General features: G+C 53.9%; 1 protein-coding gene across 2 annotated transcripts in view; it reads right to left on the reverse strand.

Moving 5' to 3' along the window:
* Positions 1–14,873, reverse strand: part of LOC138527331 (receptor-interacting serine/threonine-protein kinase 2-like) — a 178,612-nt gene that overhangs the window by 14,181 nt on the left and 149,558 nt on the right. The gene's annotated exons all lie outside the window — the stretch shown is intronic.

The raw sequence follows: 14,873 nt of genomic DNA on the forward strand, positions 1-14,873 counted from the left end.
TTGGTCAAGGGTTTCACATTCACAAGTTCACAACTGGTCTCCCTTCGTTCAGGCTCTGACCACGGGTCCCCCTCGTTCGGGTTTAGACCCACTTTTCACAGTGTTCACAAGGAACAAGTTACTTACCTGTAACTGTTGTTCTCCAGCATGGGTCTGGCATGGATTCACATGCTCATTAATATTCCCCGTCAGGCTGGGAATCCTCGGTAAAGAAAAAAATCAGTTTAATTTCTGAACTGTCTTTCTACTAGTAACCAATCACTGGTCTCTGGGTCATACTGCCCCCTGCCAATGACTGCCCTCTACCCAAGCCCCCCCCCCCCCTCTGGCAGCCATCTTCAGATTTGGTAGCACGTAGAGTGGCAGTAGGACCAAGAGAAGAGCCGCAGAGGGGTTGGAGGGAGGGTTCGCAGTTACAGGTAAGTAACTTGTTCCTTCTCCAGCATGGTGTCTGGCATGGATTCACATGCTCATGAATACAAGAATACATAGCAGTACACACATGCACAACCACGGGAGGTGGCAAGGCTCAACATTAAGCATCTCTTACCTCCTCACCAGGCTCACCTTCAAGCGAACAGGATGCGTAGCACTGCTTGGCCGACTTTGGACTCCTCCCTGGAATCCCAGTCGACGCAGTAGAATTTCATGAAGGTGTGCGTCGAGCTCCACGTAGCAGCCCTGCAGATGTCCAGCAGGGGCACACCAGACAGGAACGCCATAGTAGCAGTGATCGTTCTGGTTGAATGGGCTCTCAGACGGCCGGCCAACGGTCGGTTTGCCAACCGGTGACAGTGCATGATGCAGCCGGAGAGCCATCTGGAAATGGAAGCCTTGGAGAGGGCCATCCCTTGGTTCACAGTGCCAAAGTTCACAAACAGCTGTGATGTCTTCCGAAAACTCTTTGTGCAGTCCACGTAGAACTTCAGCGCTCTAGCCACATCCAGCGAGTGCAAAGTCCTCTCAGCTGGCGACGGGAAGAAAACGGGTAACACCAAGGACTCGTTGAGATGGAAGTCCGACAGCACCTTGGGCATGAAGGAGGGTTGCGTCCTCTGCACTACCCTCGACTCATGGAATGTCGGGTACGGAGGCTTACAGGAGAGGGCCTGATCTCTCCCACTCGTCGTGCAGAGGTGGTGACCACAAGAAACGCTGTCTTCTACGACAGGAATTTCAGCGGTGCAGAATGCAAAGGCTCGAATGGCGGGCTCATGAGCCTGGTCAGCACCACATTGAGCTCCCACGCCGGGCCAGGGCCTTCCCCGGCAGGAACGAGCGGAATAGTCCTTTCATGAACTCCTTCACCAGACGGTGAGACCACAGATACGACCGCCCCAGAGTTCTTGTGTAGCGGGAGATAGGCGCCAGATGGATTTTGATGGAGGCATGCGCCAGCCCCGCCTTGGCCAGCAACAGCAAGTACGGCAGCACTTGAGGGGCCGTAATCCGTAGAGGGTTGATGATCTCTGCACGGTACCAGACAGAGAACCTCTTCCATTTATGTCCATAGCACTTAAGAGTCGAGGAAGCCCTGGCCTTGGCAAGTACCTCCTTGCAGTCCACCGGGATATCGTAGCCTCCGAACTCTAGTGCTGCAGGAGCCAGGCCTGCAGGTTCAGCGATCCTGGTTCGTGATGCAGGATCGCGCCTCCTTCCCTGGCGAGAAGATCCGCGTCAGTCGGCAGTTTGACTGGAGGGGACGCTGACATGTCCAGAAGGTCTGGGAACTATATCTGTCGCGGCCACGCCGGTGCGATGAGGATTATCCTGCAACGGGACCGTCTGAGTTGACTGATGAGTCGCCGAAGCAACGACAACGGTGGGAACGCATAGAGGAACAGGCTCTCCCAGGGGAAGGAGAATGCATCCCCCCAAGTTCCCCGGATGGGGAAACCTGCTGATGAACCTCTGGCACTTGGTGGTGGTCGCCGTCGCGAACAGATCGATCTGGGGATTGTCCCATCTTCGGAATAGATCCACTTGATCTTGCCGAAGCTCTCACTTGTGGCAAGAGCGCAGCTCCCTGCTGAGTGAGTCGGCGACGGTGTTCTTCACTCCTGCCAGGTGAAAAGGTACCAGGAACATCCCCTGGGTGACAGCCCAGTGCCACAGATCCTGTGCTTCCTTGGAGAGAGCTGGGGATCTGGTGCCTGTAACGCTCACCGGACTCCCACGGGGGCGCTGGCCTGGTTCGCGCTGCTGTGACCTCATCTAAGGTGATGCGCAGGGTTCGGAAGACGGACTGGACCGGGCCCCAGATCTGGCTTGTCTGACTCGCAGAAGTATCCTTCTGTAGGTGAGAATAGGGGGTTAACTCTCTGCGGGGTAATGCAATCGGCCTCCCACTTACCCCTCTCACCCTCCTCAAAACCCTTCTGTGCTTCCCCGTAGCGTCTCACCTTAGGGTCTGGAAGGACGAGCTCTCCATCCTGCTTCTGATGCAGGGGCGCGTTGGTATCCAGTTACGTCACTGGATTTTCGGATGGGTGAGAACCAAACTTGCTTGGCTTCCAGGTAAGTTTTTCTATAAGTGGTTCCCCTTGTGTCTATGCATTAATGTTCTAATGCTAGTGTCTTTTTCCCCATAGGGGCCGGGGTACGGAATGCCGGGGAACAGGCACCGACCCGAGGAGAGCAGTGAAATCCTTGTGGAAATCAGGTAAGTCTTTAATGAGTGTTTTGGTAATGTCTTTTCATTCACTCATTAACGCTGATGTCTTTTTCCCCTTAGGGGCCGGGATCCGAAAATGCCTGGATGCGGCGCGGACCCGAAATGAAAAGGGAATGACCCAACAGGTAAGTCTTGACATGGAGTTTTAGCTTCCCTTTTCCCTTCTTTCTCTCACCTTTGTTCTTGTCTTTCTCCCTAGGCGCGGGGGCGCGACTGCGAATCCGGATGGTCGCTGCTGAACATGGAGGCGCCCTGTAAAGGTGAGTAGAATGCGGCGCTGCAGCGATCGATGCGATGTGCTTTTAAAAATAAATGTCTTCCTTTTCAGGATTGTCGGCGAAATGTCTCTGGAATGCAGATTTAGCAGGTGAGGCCATTTCCTTCTTCTGTTCTCTTGTTCCCTTCCTTTGCAGGTGGTTCAGGATGCTGGCAGGTGTGGCAGAAGTCAAGATGCAGGAGCAGACACGGTGAGCGTCCAGCTGCTAGATGCAGAACAACGCGAAGCACGTGTGGCTGATCGGGTGTGGTTTAAATAGCCTTGGAAGAAGTTCCTAGAATGTGTCCTTCCTCCAATCAGGTATGTATCCTTCCCCGACCACGCCCGGGTGGTAAATGAGTCCCACAGGTAAAGTAGTTCCTTTCAGGCCTCAAGGAGGCCGGGGTTCTGCAGCATGGTCTGCATCAGGTAAGTGCACCCAAACACTTTCATAATGAGCCTGGCGCCTATGGCGCCAGGAATGACGTTTTCTATGAGCCTGGCGCCATAGGCGCCAGGACGCTGTCCAAAGGGCCCCTATAAGGGGTTGCCGGGACCTTCCCCAGGGACTTGATGTCCGCTTTCGGGGACGCAGGGCCTGAGCCGGCTCCCCAGGAGCGGGCATCGTGACAGTGCCCCCCTGCTTCCAGATGTAGAACATCGTGGTGGTGTTGTCGGTGAAGACCCGTACCACTTTGCCCTTGAGGGACGGAAGGAAGAACTTGAGGGCTCAGAACACTGCCCAGAGCTCCAGGACGGTGATGTCCAGCAACCTCTCCTCTGGGAGCCAAAGGTCTCTTGCGTGGAGATCTCCGGAGTGCGTACCCCATCCCTTCAGGGAGGCGTCCGTCATCACAGTTTCCTGATGTGTTGGGGTCTGGAAGTCCATGCCCGCCGCGAGATGCGCGCGGGTTCCCCACCACTGGATCGCTCGACGGAAAGTCTCTTTGAGGGAGATCTTGTCTTCGAAGCTTCCTGCCACTTGTATCCAACGGGCGCCGAGGAACTCCTACAGCTACTGCATCCTGCAGCCGCACAAGGTAGATGCAGGACGACATTCCGAGCAGGGACTTCATGGAACTCACCGTGGCAACTCCCATGGTCAATAGCCGTTGCACCTTGCCCAGGATGTCTTTTTTTTCCTCTCCTCCGACGGTGAAGCCAGCCGCGTCACTGTGTTGAGCCTGGCTCCCAGGAACAGGGCGTCCTGCGATGGCACCAAGCAGGACTTTGCATAGTTTATCGAGAACTTCAGTTCCATGAGCAGGCGGACGGTCCTCGCTGTGTGGTCGACGGTGAGCTCTCTTGACTTCGCTCGTATGAGCCAATTGTCCAGATAGGTGTAGACGTGGATCCCCTGCAGGCGCAGCCGCGCCACCACCATTGCAAGGCACTTGAAGAGCCTTGGTGCAGACTTCAAACTGAAGGGCAGTGCCTTGAACTGATAGTGCTGCCCCTGAACCATGAAGCGCAGAAACTTTTTGATGTCCTTTGTGTATGGGGATGTGGAAGTATATATCCTCCAGGTCCAGCGACGACAGGAAGTCTCCTTCTAGCTTTCCCAGCATGTGCTGAAGGGTGACCATCCAGAATTTTTGGGATGGTATGTATTTGTTGAGGCAGCGGAGCACCCATGGGTAACCATTTTTTCAAAATGGACCCTGTCTTCTTTTTTTTGCCATTTTCTGTTTGTGAGGTCTTTCTTGGATTTTTCTCTGCACGCTAAGCCAGGTTTGAGCCCTTTGTTTTGCCTTTGGCGGGCTTCAGTCCTGAAACCGCCTCTGGCTCCAGTGTGTCTGGAAGGGCAGGAAGTGAGAGAGGTTGCCAAAACGCCCCCGTCCTTTGTCTTTAGAAATGCCTGAATGCACCCAGTCCTGATTGACTGGCTGGCTGGCATTTCAGGACAGCCACCCTGTTGTTGGGAGTGACAGCTAGGCTGTGCATGAATGGGAGAAACCTGCTTAAAAGGCAAGGGTTTTGGGACTGAAGACAGAGTCGACCACTGGGGAGAATAAGCAGAAGGAACGAAGACGGCTGCATCCTTCTGGACCATTGAATTGCCTGGTGAAGACCTGCTGCTGTGCTGAAACTCCTTTTTCTAAATCGACAAGAGAAGCTCCGGAAGCGACGACTTCTTCCCTTGGGTTAGTGGGACCAACTAACCCCAAGACGAACTCCACTGGACCACCTTCCCGACTGGCTGTACTTCTTTGCTGCTGCAGGAACTGAGTGCCAGGGGTCGAAAAATCCGTAGTCAAGTGCAACGTCTGCAGTCTGGCCAGAAGCTCCAGGAGTCTCCCTAGGACTCTCCAGAAGCAGGGCGCCCAGATCTCGAGTCCCCTCATCAGAGTGCAGGACTCAAGGAGTGCCACTGATCCAAAAAGAGCCCGTAGCTGCCGCCAACCTCCGAATTGCTGCCGCAGAAATCCTCTAATCATCCTCGCTCTTGTCGCCATAACCGAGGCCCAGGAACCTAGAATCTGCATCAATGCAACCAGACAGAAGCAAGCTGGACCACTCTTCTTCTAACCGAAAGGAACTGTTCCGAGTTGGGGTACTTACTTCAGTGACTTTAGCTTTGCTCTTCAGTTGAGGCTTGCAGTAGCTGCTTTGCTAGAGTTGATTTCAGCTCTAACCTTCACAAGTGTAACAGCTTGTGACCCTACAGTGATTTTTCTTTGTGCATGACTGTTATCTAAGAAGTGCCTCAGCTTCATAGACTTTGCTCCAATTGACCTAGGCTGTCCTGGGTCCCTGCAGACTATTCTAATCCATTGACTTTGGTACTTATTGGCCCTCAGAGGTGATGCATTGGTTTTAAACTAATATTGCTGGGAAAGGTTTCCATCTAGACTTCATTGGAAGATTTAAGTGCTCACATGCTCTGAGAAGGAACAAGTTACTTACCTGTAACTGTTGTTCTCCAGCATGGGTCTGGCATGGATTCACATGCTCATGAATATTCCCCGTCGTCAGGCTGGGAATCCTCGGTAAAGAAAAAAAAACAGTATCAGTTTCGTTTCTGATCTGTCTTTCGTAGTAATAACCAATCACTGGTCTCTGCGTCATACTGACCACAGCCAATGACTGCCCTCTACCTAAGCACCGCCTCCGGCAGCCATCTTCAGATTTGGAAGCACGTGAAGTGGCAGTATGACCAAGTGAAGAGCCGCAGAGGGGTAGGCGGGAGGGTTCGCATGTGAATCCATGCCAGACCCATGCTGGAGAATAACAGTTACAGGTAAGTAACTTGTTCCTTCTCCAGCATGGGGTCTGGCATGGATTCACATGCTCATGAATAAAGAATACATAGCAGTACACACATGCACAACCACGGGAGGTGGCAAAGGCTCAACATTAAGCATTACATCAAACTCAACATTAAGCATCTTACCTCCTCACCAGGCTCACCTCAGGCGAACAGGTTGCGCAGCACTGCTTGGCCGACCCTGGACTCCTCCCTGGAATCCCGATCGACGCAGTAGAATTTCGTGAAGGTGTGCGTCGACCTCCACGTAGCAGCCCTGCATATGTCCAGCAGGGGCACACCAGAAAGGAACGCCGTGGTAGCTGCGATCGCTCTGGTGGAATGGGCTCTCGGACGGCCAGGCAGCGGTCGGTTTGCCAACCGATGACAGTACATGATACAGCCGGAGAGCCATCTGGAAATGGAAGCCTTCGAGAGAGCCTTCCCCTGATTGACAGGTCCAAAGTTCACAAAGAGTTGTGACGTCTTCCGAAAACACTTCGTGCGGTCCACGTAGAACTTCAGCGCTCTAGCCACATCCAGCGAGTGCAAAGTCCTCTCAGCCGGCGACGAAGGCGACGGGAAGAACACAGGCAACACCAACGGTTCGTTGAGATGGAAGTCCGACGGTACCTTGGGCATGAAGGAGGGGTGCGTCCTGAGCACTACCCTCGTGTCGTGAAAAGTCAAGTACGGGGCCTTGCAGGAAAGGGCCTGGATCTCTCCCACCCGTCGTGCGGAGGTGATGGCCACAAGAAACGCTGTTTTCCACGACAGAAACTTCAACGGGGCCGAGTGCAGAGGCTCGAACGGAGGTCCCATGAGCTTGGTCAGCACCACGTTGAGCTCCCACGCCGGGGCCGGAGCCTTCACCGGCGGGAACGATCTGAACAGTCCCTTCATGAACTCTTTCACCAGACGATGAGACCACAGCGACGTCCGCCCCGTGGTTCTGGTGTATCGGGAGATCGCAGCAAGATGAATCTTGATGGACGCGTGTGCCAGTCCAGCTTTGGCCAGCGTCAGCAGGTACAGCAGTACCTGGGGAGCCGTAATCCGTAGAGGGTTAATCTTCTGTGCGTGGCACCAGACAGAGAACCTCTTCCATTTGTGTCCGTAGCATTTAAGAGTCGAGGACGCCCTGGCCTTTGCAAGAACCTCTCTGCAGTCGGCCGGTATGTCGTATCCTCCAAACTCTAGCGCTGCAGGAGCCAGGCCTGCAAGTTCAGCGATTTCGGATCGTGGTGGAGGATGGCGCCTCCTTCCCTGGAGAGTAGATCCGCGTCCACCGGCAGCTTGATTGGCGGGGACGTTGACAAGTCCAGAAGGTCCGGGAACCATATCTGCCTCGGCCACGCAGGTGCGACGAGGATCATCCTGCACCGTGACCTCTTGAGCTGGTTGACGAGCCGGATTAGCAGTGGCAAAGGAGGGAACGCGTAGAGGAACAGGCCCTCCCAGGGGAACGAGAAAGCATCGCCCATGCTCCTCGCCTGGGGAAACCTGCTGGCGAATCTCCGGCACTTGGAGTTCGTCGCCGTCGCGAACAGGTCAATCTGGGGTGTGCCCCACCATCGGAAGAGGCGATCCACTAGATCCTGCCGTAGTTCCCACTCGTGGCACGAGCGCAGCTCCCTGCTGAGTGAGTCGGCGATGGTGTTTTTTATCCCTGCCAGATGAAACGGCACCAGAAACATCCTTTGGGCGACGGCCCAATGCCACAGGTCCTGCGCTTCCTTGGACAGTGCTGGGGACCTGGTTCCGCCCTGTTTCCTGATGTAAAACATGGTGGTGGTGTTGTCGGTGAAGATCCTCACCACCTTGCCCTTGAGGGACGGAAGGAAGGACCTGAGGGCCCAGAACACTGCACGGAGCTCCAGGACGTTGATATGGAGGGACTTCTCCGTCGGGAGCCAGAGGCCTCTCGCGTGCAGATTTTCGTTGTGCGCTCCCCACCCTTCCAGGGAGGCATCCGTGGTCACTGTCTCCTGGTGGTCTGGGGTCTGGAAGTCCATGCCCGCCGTCAGATGCGCGCGGGTGCCCCACCACCGGACCGCTCGGCGGAAACTCTCGTCGAGTGTGATCCTCTCTTCGAAGCCGCCCGTCGTTTGGATCCAGCGCGCGTCCAGGAACTCCTGCAACGGGCGCATCCGGAGCCTGCACATGGGAATGAGGTAGATGCAAGAAGACATCATTCCGAGGAGGGACTTGATGGACCTCACCTTGGCCGCGTCGGAAGCCAACATCCGCTGTACCTTGCCCAGGATGGACCTGGTCCTTTCCTCCGACGGGGAGGCCAGAAGGGACACTGTGTCGAGCTTCGCTCCCAGAAACAGTGCGTTTTGCGCGGGTACTAGGTGGGACTTGGCGTAGTTCACGGAGAATCCCAGGTCCGTGAGAAGTTGGACGGTCCTTGCCGTGTGCTCCACGGCGAGCTCCCTCGTCTTGGCTCGGATGAGCCAGTCGTCCAGGTAGGGGTAGACGTGGATCCCCTCGCGGCGCAGCTGCGCCGCCACCGGTGCAAGGCACTTGGTAAATACCCTGGGTGCCGACCGTAGTCCGAAGGGGAGGGCTTTGAACTGGTAGTGACGCCCTTGGACCACAAATCTGAGAAATTTTCGGTGCCCCTTTAGGATGGGAATATGGAAGTAGGCATCCTCCAAATCCAACGACGACAGGAAGTCTCCTTCCTCCAGCTGACCCAGGACGTGCTGGAGGGTGACCATCCGGAACTTCTGTGCCTTGATGAACTTGTTCAGACGTCGCAGGTCTAGGATGGGCCGCCATCCCCCCGTCTTCTTCACAAGGAAGTATCTCGAGTAAACTCCGGAGCCCCGAAGCCTCTTTGGGACGAGTTCGATGGCGCCCTTCCTGAGCAACGCCTTTACCTCCAGGAGAAGCTGAGGGACGTGAAGCTCTCTCCTGGCCACGGGGGGGATGCGCGGGCACCGTCTTTGAAACTCGAGCACGTGGCCCCGGGCCAAGGCGTCCAGCACCCAACGGTCGGTGGAGATGGACTCCCACACGCTGACGAAGCTCGCCAGCCGGCCTCCCACCGGGGTGCTTCGGTGGGGGCCCGACCCCACGGCCGGTTCAATCCTGTTTCGACGAGGCTTTGCCGCCTTGACCTCCTTGGCGACGACGGCGGGGTCCTCCAGACTTGCCTCGTCCTCTGTAGGCCTCTTGAGACGATGAGCGGGCCGCTTGACGGTAGGTAGAGAAACCGCCGCCGGAACCTTTGGAGGCGCCCTTGCCTCCGCTGCTCCGAAAGGGCGCCCGTCGTTGCTGTAGAACCCCAAGGGCCCGGGCCGTCTCAGTGTCCGCTTTAATGGCCTGAAGGGAATCGTCCACTGTTTTCCCAAACAGGTTGTTCCCATCGAACGGCATGTCCAGGACTCTGGTCTGTACGTCTTGACGGAAGTCCGTAGCCTTGAGCCATCCACGCCGCCTAAGGCACACGCCGCTGCCCAACTGGCGAAACCCAGTGTCGGCGATGTCCGTCGCAATAGTGATGGCGTGGTCCGATGCCACCTCACCTTCCTGTAGGATCTCCAGGGCATCCGCCCTCTTGTCGTCCGGTAGGAAGTCCAGCAGGGGAGCCAGTTTGTACCATAGCTCCCTGTCGTAGCGGGCCACGATAGCCAAGGCGTTGGCCGCTTTAATCGTCGTCGCTGCAGACGAGATGACCCTGCGTCCCATAGCGTCCAATTTCTTTCCCTCGCCGTCCGCGGTGGGGAAGTCGAAGTGGAGGCCGCACCCCCCCCCCGCTTTCTTCCTGGCCGCCGCGGAGACGACGGAGTCCGGGGTAGGCTGCGCCCGGAGGCACAGGGGGGCCGCGTCCGGGACCCGGTACTTCTTTTCGTACCGGTCTCTTCTAGCTGGCGTCGTGGAAGGGTTCTTGAGGGGGGCGAGGCCCTCATCCCAAATGTCGTCCAGTAGAGGCACCGCGAGGACCGTCTTCCTCTTGGCCTCGCGCCGTTGATAAAGGAATCCTTCCTTTTTCTTCTCCTCAGGGCAGAGTTGGAAAAGCTCGGATGCCCTGGCGATCATGGAGTGGAACGATCCAATCTCGTCGGGCGGAGAGGCCCTGGTGGGAGGTGACGACGGGAGATCCTCGTCGTATACCTCGTCGTCCGTACCCGTCGCTGCCGTGTCAGTCCCCGTATCATCCCCTCGGGTGGACGGGGAGGAGGGCTGGACGGGTCGCGACGGCTGAAAAGGAGGTGGAGGGTGGATCCTCCTTTTCTTGGGAGGGGGAACACCCGAAGGTCCCGGTTCAGGATCCCCCGACGGGAGAGGCTCCTCCGTCGGCAACGGTAGTCTCGTCCTTATCTCTGAGCATAAGGACTGTATAGCCAACAAAATGGCCGCCGAGTTGTCTTGCGGCGCTGGCAGAGGGGAATCCGACGGGCGAACAGGGGCCCCGTCGGCACCCTCGACGCTGTCGTCGTCACCTGCGTCGGGCTCCATCCCGACGGGCCGGTCTTCATCCACGCCAAGGCCGTGGCTTAAGACCTCGATCAGCTCTTCCTCCGAAGCCGAATCTACGATGACGCCCTGCCCCCCTTTTTCTTCCCCGCCGGGGATTTCACGGGGGTCCTATCGATGGGCACAAAAGAGGACTCCCTCCGAGGTGGCAGGGAGACTCTGAGCCCCGAGGTCGCCACCACTGGTGTAGCCTCCACAGGCTGAGCCAGGGCCGCCGCGACAGTATCGATAGAGGGCTTGGCCGGATGGATTAAGGCCTTCACCACCTTAGGTGCGCTCACCACCTTATCCTTGAGGGGGGGGGACACTGCCTTGCTCCCCCTCCGATGGGGCCTTCGAGCTCGACCGGGGCCTCTCCAGGAGCTTCGCCGGGTGCTCGCCCTTCCTCTTACCCGACCCAGAGCGTTGGCTCGTGGCTGAAGGTGCTGGGGAGGGTGCGCCCTGCCTGGCGCCCGTAGAGCCCGACCGTTCGGCTCTCCCGGTGCCAGCGGACTCGCGGTGCTTGGCCTTGTGTTGGACCCCCGTCGCTGGGGCGTCCTCAAAGGTCTTAGAAGACCGCTCGGATTTCTTCCTTTTCTTCTCGCCTGACGGGCTCTTCCCTTCCAGCCAGTTGGCGAGGCGTTGGTGGCGGTCCTTCATGGTCCGCTCCGACATATTGCCGCAAAACGCACAGTCCTTCTCCACGTGCGTCTTGTTCTCATGTAAGCAGTAGAGACAAAAGGAGTGTTCGTCCTCCTTAAAGACGTTCTGCAGCTGGCATCCAGGGCAGACCCTGAACAGCTTTCCGAGCGTCGAGCTTCCCTTCTCCTGGGCCATGTCCGGGCCTGAGAAGCTTCTGGAGTCCTCCAAAACGTAGCTCGACGAAATCCTCACCCTTGAGGGGCGCAGACGAATCCGACACGGGTCCCCGTTGATCGGATGGAGAGTCGGTGGAGCTTGAGGCTCTTTTGACCGGAAAAAACGAAGTTTTGAGAAAAAAACGTGAAAAATTAGCACTAACGCTCGAGAGCAATAGCACGAGGATCCCAACACATGAACGTGCGGTAAAAAGCTGAAGATGGCTGCCGGAGGCGGTGCTTAGGTAGAGGGCAGTCATTGGCTGTGGTCAGTATGACGCAGAGACCAGTGATTGGTTATTACTACGAAAGACAGATCAGAAACGAAACTGATACTGGTTTTTTTTCTTTACCAAGGATTCCCAGCCTGACGACGGGGAATATTCATGAGCATGTGAATCCATGCCAGACCCCATGCTGGAGAACATATTTAACCTTTTTCCCTTTCCTTTCTACAAACCTCAGAATCTACAAAAAGTGTACTAGTGATATATAAATGCCATTACTGTCCTAGTTAGTGAAGTCACCTCAGGGTGTAGGAAGTGTGTAAGAATCATCTCTAAAGAGTATCTACTAGCTTTGTGTAGATTCTGGGAAAAGTAGTTTAAAGTACATTTGATTGTTACATATATTGCCCTTTTTAAAGAATGCTTATCTAAAAACTGCTGTTAAATAATTATTTATAACTAAAACCTTGAGTTTAAGTGTTAATTGGCTACTTGTATTTGTGGATTTCATTGCTACAGCTCTACAGCTCAAATGTACCGCTCTTGAGATAAGCCTGGCTGGTCAGTCACACTACCAACTTGTGTAGTACAGCCCCATACCAAAAGGTGGCTTACCTAATACCAAGTAGACAAGTGTTGTGCAGTCAGTGTTACTACATCAATTCTTGCCTAACATGTATTGGTTTGCAAAGATTTGCATTTTTGATAATCCTCAGTGGTTGGACAAACTTATCTGGAAGCATTACATTGATATTTTTGGCATTTTGAGGGGGACATTTTTGCCATTTTGGAGGGGGACAAACCGGAACTAAATTTTCTTTGACCATCTAAACTCAGTACACTCATTAAATTCACCTTGGAAATTGGAGAACCTACACTATATTTCTTGGATGAGGAGTTTACGATCACAGACAATAACATCGTCATAACCTCGTATCAGAAACCTACAGATGTTAAGAACTTACTTGAGCAGGCCAGTTTTCACCCTAGAGCAATGACAAAAAGTCTTCCCTACAGTCAAATGCTGAGATTGAAATGGATCATTACTGAACCTGGAATATTTGTCACCGAATGCTCTAATTTAAAGGACCGGTTTAAGAAAAAGAGGTTACCCGGAGGAGGTTTTGATCAAAGCAGTTCTAAGAACAGGCCACATCTCAAGGGAGTCTTTGTTGGAACCAAAGCACAGAAGCAGACACTCCCCTTCTATATGTCTAGGAATAAGCACAGCAGACACTCCCCTTCTATATGTCTAGGAATACGCACAGAGAAGCAGACATTCCCCTTGTACAAGTCTCAAAAAACTCACAAGAGTTTCCAGATTGGTAGGATTTTGAAAAAAATAAATGTAATATCCTTCACCATGACCCTCAACTACTGAAAATATTTCCAAAGGCACCCCTGATGGCCTACAAATGTGGTACTAACTTCAAAGATAAGTTGGTTCCTGCTGAAAAATCTCAGAGAAACAATTCCGAATACCTGCTAAAAGCGCACCTTCCCTTGTGTGGGATGTCACAATGCGATGAAAGGCCATACAATTAGGCACCCCCAAGGGTAAAGAAATCACATTACATGACTATTCCACACGTATGTGACCACAGGGGTAATCTATACTATTAAACGTCTGTGGCCTACTCTATGTAGGCCAGAGGACGAGAATTTCTAGAGACAAACGGACAGAGCGTTGGGACTGATTTTCTATACTCTGGCCTGGTGGACAGATGTATAAAAAGCCGACCTATATTGTGACAGGGACAACTCTGGGAGGTGTAGCCAAACCAGTTCAAGTTAAGAGTGACAAGAGGTCTAGGCTAAGTCTAAAGAGGAGGTGAGCTTGTAAAGGGTCCACAATGAGTACATACAATGGGGGGTCAAAAATTACACTTCGACAGTATGTATAAAAATACTGTTATTTATTTATGGCTAAATATCACTATGAAAAATTAATACCAAAAAGGTAGAAGTATCAAAACACTAATGATAGATTGCATATATACAGTCACTAGAGTAGGGCATCATACAAATCAAACTCTATAAAAGAAAGTGCAGATTCGTTTTATGTATTACAGGTCCACAGATTCAGAAGTCCTTCCCTAAGGTGTCTGGGGCCTTATGCCCGAAAGTTCAGGAAAGGTTCAGACAGTTTGGGATGCAGGAGAAAATGAAGGTAGGTTCTCTGGGGTCCAGTGAACGTTTGCAAGGGTTAGAGGACAGTTTATTCCAACTAACAGAAGTGTCCCCAACTTTCGGAAGCATAGAAAAAGTTTCATAAAAGTTGGGAACATTTTTTAAAAGGGAGTTAAGGGGCAGGTAAGAACCAATGTAATTTACCCCCGTACTTCACAGGACTTGGCAGGTTGATGGAAGAAGGTCCGAGGTCGCTTTTCCCGACATCAGCTGCAGTCCTTCATTTGTAGGGGTTGCAGGTTCGAGCCGATCTCCGGTCAGTGCCTTTCGCTGGCGCAAGGACTCTCGGATGAAGAATGCAGAAAAAAAAAAAACGATGCAGGACCCCTCTTAGGACTGGACTAGACTCAGGTAAGTGGTTTCGGACAGCGATCACTGCAGCACTGCGACACAAAGGGACTCACTTGTAGTCAGACTTTCCCTCCTATATCGGGTCCCCTTGACGCTAGGACTCAGATTTCACTGAAGTCCGTCTTGTCAGCCATAGGACGGTCCCGGGATACTTCCGATAGCTCTTCTTCGCAGGGTACCGAGCAGATATCAGGAATGGATGTTGCCTCCACTCCACAGGTCGCAGCTCCCTCACAGGACTGAAGATCAATATCAAGAACGCCCAATCAAATTGCAGAATAGAGGACCACCTTACCAAAGGCCAAATCTTGCCCATGGATGGAATCCAGGGAATAGTGTCTGACAAAAGTATTGACAGAGTCCCCTGTGGCTACTTCACAAATATTACGAATGGGAACAGCCCTCTGCAGAGCAGTAGAGGCAGCCGCACCACTAGTGGAATGAGCCCGCAAGCCCACCGGAGGGTCCTTACCCGCCAGACGGCAGCATTCAGAGATTGTCAAGATGATCCAACGGGACAAGGTCTGCTTAGAAACAGCTTGACCTAAACGCCTTCCAGCGTATCCAACAAAGAGCTGATCATCCACTCTGACCCGGAACATGC

Source organism: Ambystoma mexicanum, chromosome 14, assembly GCF_040938575.1.
Source record: "Ambystoma mexicanum isolate Mex_15411 chromosome 14, UKY_AmexF1_1, whole genome shotgun sequence".
In the NCBI taxonomy this organism is placed as follows: Eukaryota; Metazoa; Chordata; class Amphibia; order Caudata; family Ambystomatidae; genus Ambystoma; species Ambystoma mexicanum.